The sequence below is a fragment of the Carlito syrichta genome, unplaced genomic scaffold (genome assembly GCF_000164805.1).
Source record: "Carlito syrichta isolate Samal-C Ts95f unplaced genomic scaffold, Tarsius_syrichta-2.0.1 Scaffold308185, whole genome shotgun sequence".
Taxonomy (NCBI): domain Eukaryota; kingdom Metazoa; phylum Chordata; class Mammalia; order Primates; family Tarsiidae; genus Carlito; species Carlito syrichta.
This window is the reverse complement of record NW_007252281.1, coordinates 482,792-489,676: the sequence shown is the minus strand read 5'-3', so window position 1 is coordinate 489,676 and position 6,885 is coordinate 482,792. Positions and strand designations below refer to the sequence as shown.

At 41.9% G+C, this 6,885-nt stretch overlaps 1 pseudogene across 1 annotated transcript; it reads right to left on the bottom strand.

Moving 5' to 3' along the window:
• Window positions 1-3,473: 3,473 nt before the first annotated feature.
• On the bottom strand, window positions 3,474-3,997 carry LOC103267596 (annotated as a pseudogene). The gene has a single exon (XR_504757.2). The product of XR_504757.2 is annotated as a cytochrome b-c1 complex subunit 6, mitochondrial pseudogene (transcript).
• Between the last annotated feature and the right edge of the window lie 2,888 nt (window positions 3,998-6,885).

The window sequence follows — 6,885 nt, the reverse complement described above, 5'->3', positions numbered from 1 at the left end:
CGGCCACTGCACTCCAGTCTGGGCGACAGAGTGAGACTCCAACTCAGAAAAATAAAAAAATTTTTAAAAAATGGGATGTTAAGCTAGGTCGTGGGCTCTTAGGTATTCTTTAAGCTTTTTGTATATATCTTATACTTTATAATAAAAATAAAGTAAATTAAAGCACAACAATGAGGATACTCACAGGGAAAGGTGGAGAAAGCAAGAAGGATTTTGTATAGACCTTGGGAGAGGAATGAACAGCCCTGGTGTTCCATTAATCAAGTGTGGCCTGGCACCCTTGAGTGCCATCTGGCTACCATGATTCAGAGAGACCACCAAGCATGAGAAGATTGACAGAGGTTTCATGCATGCCTTTGTTATTATTTTCTTCTATAGTTCATGTTTTTTTGTGTCATATTTGAGAAATCTTTGTTAAATGCAAGGTCACTAATATTTTCCTCTATGTTTTCTAGAAGTTTTATGCTTTTAGTTTCTATATTTTTGTATATGATGTGAGATAAGGGCTGAAGTTCTGTTTCTTTCCCTCCTTTTTTTTTGAGTTGGAGTCTCACTCTGTCGCCCAGACTGGAGGGCAGTGGCCGCTCCCGGCCACCACAGCCTCGACCTGCTGGGTTCCGGCGATCCTTCCGCCTTAGCCTTCCAAGTAGCAGGAATTACAGGCATGCGCTACCACACTTGGCTGATTTTTTGATTTATTGTAGAGACGAGGTCTCGCTGCCCAGGCGGGTCTCGAACCCACGGGCTCAGACAATCCACTCACCTCAGCCTCCCAAAGGCGCGGGATTACAGGCTGAGCCACTGAGCCCGGCTGGCCTTGACATTTTTGTCAAAAATCAATTGACTATATATAAGTGAATTTACTTCTGGATTTTTAATTCAATTTTATTAAAGTCAAAGAATACTTGGTATAATTTAAATCCTTCTAAATTTAGTAAGACTTATCTTATGGCACAGAATATGGTCTATCCTAGTACATGTCTGCATATACTTGTAAAGAATGTGTATTCTGCTGTTGTTGGGTGGAGTGTGGTATAAATGTCAAGTTGGTTGATACAGTTTTTCAAGTCTTCTGTATATTTAGTGATTGTTTGTTTCCTTGCCCTGTTCAATTATCGAGAGTGGAATGTTGAAAGCCTAGACTATAATTGTGGATATCTCTATTTCTCCCTGCATGTAGTATATTTTTGTGTCATCTATTTTGAAACTCTGTTAGTAGGTGCATTATTGTTATGTTTTCCTGAGGAATTGATATCTCTGTCATTATTAAATGTCCTGGTACTATTCTTTACTCTACAATCTACTTGATCTGATAATAATATACCTGCTTCAGCTTTCTTTCTTTCTTTTCTTTTTTTTGAGTCGGAGTCTCACTCTGTCACCTAGACTGGAGTGCACTGGCCACTCCTGGCCACCACAGTCTCCACCTGCTGTGCTCTGGCGATCCTTCCACCTCAGTCTTCCAAGTAGCTGGAACTACAGGTGTGTGCTACTACGCCCAGCTAATTTTTGATTTATTGCAGTGATGAGATCTCGCCAAGTTGCCTGGATGGATCTTGAACCTGCGGGCTCAGGCAATCCACTCACCTTGGCTTCCCAAAGTGCTGGGATTACAAGCTGAGCCACCAAGCCCGACCCAGCTTTCTTTAAATTAGTGTCATATATGCATATTAGACATTCTTGTAAAAAGTATATAATTGGTGCTTGCTTGATTTCTATTCTCTCTGACAGCCTTTGCCTTTCAATTGCTATGCTCAGACCATTTATATTTAATGTGATTATTGATATACCATTGCACTCTTAATTTTCTCCATGTACTATTAGTGTTTTTTTTTTTTTTTGAGTTGGAGTCTCACTGTCACCCAAACTGGAGTGCAGTGGCCGCTGCCGGCCACCGCAGCCACGACCTGCTGGGCTCCGGCGATCCTTCCGCCTCAGCCTTCCAAGTAGTTGGAACTATAGGTGCTCGCTACCACGCCCGGCTAATTTTTTGATTTATTGTAGAGATGAGGTCTCGCCAAGTTGCCCAGACGGGTCTCAAACCCGCGGGTTCAGGCAATCCACTCACCTCAGCCTCCCAAAGCGCGGGATTGCAGGCTGAGCCACCTTTTTCCTCTTCATCTGCCTCTTGGTTTGAGGAGTTTTTACTCCCGCTTTCTTTAGCGTTTATAGTATAAACTTTTAACTTATCACAATGTACTTTTAAGCAATACTGTACCATTTTACACGTAGTATAAAAACCTTATTATAGCATACATTCATTCCCGTCTCCTGGCCTTTGTACTGCTATTGCCATATATTGTACTTCTACATTTGTTATATACCTCAAAATACATTATTATATATCCATTTAAATAATTGGTTGTCTTTTAAAGTGACTAAAAAGATATTTTATCCCCTTCCACACATATTTACCATTTCTGGCTTCCTCATTCTTTTGTGAAGATTCAGAATTGCAACCGGTATTAGTTCCATCTTGACTGAAAGACTTTCTTCAATATTATCTGTGGTGCAAGTGCGGTGTTATTTTAGTTTTCATATATCTGAAAAATTATTACTTAACTTTTTCAAAATTAAGGCAAAACTCACATACCATAAATTAACTATTTTTATAGCAAACAATTCAGGGGCATTTAATACGTTCAAGTTCAATGTTGTGCAATTTGCTTTTATTTTTGAAAGAAATTTTCATGTTAAGAGATTTTTTAGGTTGATTATTTTATTTCTCCCAGTGCTTTAAAAGTATTGTTCCATTGTCTTTTTGTTTTGTTTTAGAGATGGGGTATTGCACTGTCGTCAAGGCTGGAGTGCAGTGGCATGATCATAGCTCACATCAGCCTTGAGCTCCTGGGTTCAAGTGATTCTCAGCCTCCTGTGAAGCTGGGACTATAGGCATGTGCTTCTGCCCAGCTTTTCCATTGTCTTTTGACTTGTATTGTTTTTGACAATAAATCTGTGGTCATGTTTATATTTGTTTCTTTGTAGGTCATGTGTCCTTTTTCTATTGCCACTTTTAAGATTTTCTCTTGGCTGGGCTTGGTGGCTCAGCCTGTAATCCAGCATTTTGGGAGGCTGAGGCGAGCAGATTGCCTCAGCCCATGGGTTCGAGACCCACCCGAGCAACTTGGCAAGACCTCATCTCTACAATAAATCAAAAATTAGCTGGGCGTGGTAGCACACGCCTGTAGTTCTGGTTACTTGGAAGGCTGAGGTGGAAGGATCACCGGAGCCCAGCAGGTCAAGACTGCGGTGGCCAGGAGCATGCCACTGCACTCCAGTATGGGCGACAGAGTGAGACTCTAACTCAAAAAAAAAGATTTTCTCTTTATCATAGATTTTAAGCAATTTCATTAAAATATGTTTTTGTGTAGTTTTATATATGTTTCTTGTGCTTGGGGTTCTTTGAAGTCCTTGAAACTTGTGGGGTTTCAATGTTATCAAATTTGGAAAATGTTTATCTAATGTTTCTTTTTTTTTTTAGGTCACAGAACTTTATTAAGATGGAATCACTGCTAATTACATAGAAGCTATTTGCCTAAGCCAAAATCCATAAGGTTCATATGAACTTAGTTACACAAATAGAAACAAATGGCATATTCAAAACCATAAGGAAATATCCTGATGCCCAGGTGATGAAGGCTGGTGCAAACAACTCTGCACATTTATTTCAAGCTGTTAAAGAGTTTGTGGGCCACGCAGTGGTCCTTTGCATGCAAGAAGTCAAAGAGCTCCTCTGTGCAGTCCTCTTCTGTATGTGATCGAGAGGATACATGCTCATCACAGAGCTCTAGCCGCTCCCGGGCCTTTACACATTTCTCCAGCTGCTCGCTTTGCTCTCTCACTGTTATTAGGGGATCCACTAATTCCTCCTCTTCCTCTTCCTCCTCCTTGGGGTCTCTGGACCCGGTCAGTATCCTTTGTTCGTCCTCCAGTCCCATGTCTAGCTACGGTTCTAAATTCAACACTAGCAGCTACACCGGCACCTAATCCACTTCAGGATGAGCTAATGTTTCTTTAAATATATTTTTTTTGATCCCTGCCCTTAGTGTCTCTAATTATACGTCTGTATGGTTATTGGACATTTTCTTGCAGCTCACTATGCCATCTTTATTTGTTTCGATCTTTTCTGTTTCATTTTGGATTGTTGCTATTGCTACAACTTCATTCCTCTACAGTGTCTACTCTGGCATTAATTCCATTCAGTGCATTTTTTTCATCATACACATGGTATTTTTTTATCATTAGAAGTCCAGTTTGGATCCTTTAAAATTTTCCATGTTTCCACTCAACATGTTCTATTTTTTACTTGTAGATTACAAATGTCTTCATTGCCCTTGTCTGTTAGCTCTATCATCTGTGTCCTTCTTACATCTCTTTCTATTGATTGCTTTTTTTTCCTCTTCATGGGTACTGTTTTTCTGGTTTTTGATAACTGATCTTTTTTTTTTTTTTTTTTTTTTTGAGTCGGAGTCTCACTCTGTCGCCCAGACTGGAGTGCAGTGGCCGCTCCCGGCCACTGCAGCCTCGACCTGCTGGGCTTAGGCGATCCTTCCGCCTCAGCCTTCCGAGTAGCCGGAACAACAGGTGTGCGTTACCACACCCAACTAATTTTTGATTTATTGTAGAGACAGGTCTCGCCATGTTGCCCAGGCTGGTCTCGAATCCCTGGGCTCAGGCAACCCACTCGCCTCAGCCTCCCAGAGTGCTGTTATTACAGGCTGAGCCACTGAGCCTGGCTAGCTGATCATTTTTTATTTGACAGCAGACATTATGAATTTGACCTTATTAGGTGCTAGATATTTTTGTATGTCTATGAATAATTTTGAACACTATTCTGAAATACAGTTAAGGTATTTGGAAATAGTTTGATTAGGTAGAATCAGGAAACCTTAATTTTAGGGCTATTTTTCTCCATTACTGAGGCAACACTTTGAGTACTCTACCTATTGCTTCATGAATTATGAGGTTTTCTACTCTGGTGGGAATGGAATCATAAAATATTTGCAGCACTGTGTGAACACCTGGAGTATCACCTGTTCCCCTCCAGTGGATCTGGGTGGTTACCTCACACACATTCACTGAGTAGTACCCAGCTGAAGACCTGAAAGGAACCCCCTTCAGACCTCTGCTGCTACACGCTCTGTGCAGTTCTCTCTGATGCTCTGCCCTGGAGATCTAGCTGCCTCAATCCTCTCAGATTCCCAGATCAATTTCCTCATCTCAGGAAGACTGCCAAGTTCTGCTTGGATTTCCCTCTCTGCACTAGACCCCTGAAACTCTTGCCAGACAGGAAGTTAGAGAAATCATAGTACTCAACTTATTTGTTTCCCCTATCTTGTGGATCACTGCTCTGTGTTGTCTAATGTCAAATGTCTGCAAATCACACACACACACATATATATATATATCTTTTTTGTGTCCAGTTTAAGTGGAGTGGTAAACATGATCTTTGCTACATCATTTTGACCAGAAACAGAAGCTATAAACAGAAGACTTTTCTAGTCTTCAGTGTCTTCATCTGTAAAATAAGATCGTTGGATTAGAAGTGGTTTGTATATTTCTATTATTCCATGTCTTTCCTTCAAAACTGTTAGCCTTTGAAAAGTCATTTCTTTAAATGAATCATTAATAAATAAAAGACTTTCAGAACCTGCTCTGCTCTAGACCTGGCGGGGGCCGGGGAACCCACCTATATTCTCCCACTAATCAGAAGATGATTTCTCCATAGTTTCTGACTCTAATCCCTGAGTCTCTTTCTAGATCTCTCCACATGGTCGCTAGTCAGAAAAGTCATACCCGAGTAAGATGTGTTATCCACCTGTAAATATTCATTTGTTTATTTTTTTGAGTCAGAGTCTCACTCTGTCACCCAGACTGGAGTGCAGTGGCCGCTCCCAGCCACCGCAGCTTCCGCCTCAGCCTTCCAAGTCGCTGGAACTACAGGCGCGCACTACCACGCCCGGCTGATTTTTGACTTATTGTGGAGATGAGGTCTCACCAAGTTGCCCAGGCGGGTCTCGAACCCGCGGGCTCAGGCCATCCACTCACCTCGGCCTCCCAAAGTGCGGGATTACAGGCTGAGCCACTAAGCCCAGCCTCCCCCTGTAATTTAAAATCCAGTGAGTCAAAGAGTAACCTTCCTTGCCCGTGCTCGTTTGCACTCTTCCTGCATTCCTTACTTTCTTCCAACACCTATTGAGTGACTACGCTGTGCCTGATGCTGGACTTCATGATGAGCTCTCCCTCCCATTGCCTGGGGAAATAGCAGCATGCATACAATTTACAACACCAAGGATGTGATCTGAAGACAACCTTCTGTGAGCCTCGGCATGCCAACACCTGTAAGTAACAAACAGAAACTCCATCTTGGCTGGGCTTGGTGGCTCAGCCTGTAATCCCAGCATTTTGTGAGGCCAAGGTGAGAGGATTGCCTAAGCCCAGGGGTTTGAGACTAGCCCGGGCAACTTGGTGAGACCTCGTCTCTACAATAAATAAAAAAACAAGCCGGGCATGGTAGTGCATGCCTGTAGTTACAGCTACTTGGAAGGCTGAGATGGAAGGATCACCTAGGTTCCGCAGGTCGAGGCTGCAGTGGCAGTGAGCACACCACTGCACTCCAGCCTGGGCGACAGAGTGAGACTCCAACTAAACAAACAAACAAACAAAAAAGAAACTCCATCTCCTTTCCAACACCTTGTTTAGTCTTAACTTTTATGGGCTAATTCAACTAAAAAGGCAAAGGGAAAGCAGCAGCAAAAAAAAAAAAATCACAGAAGAGTCTTATTTTAATTTGCTTACTCTTGAAAACATGCCCTATTGTTTTATCTTCTGAAAAACTGTATCGATGCTCTTTTTCTCCCCTTTAGGAAATGAACCTGTTTAGAT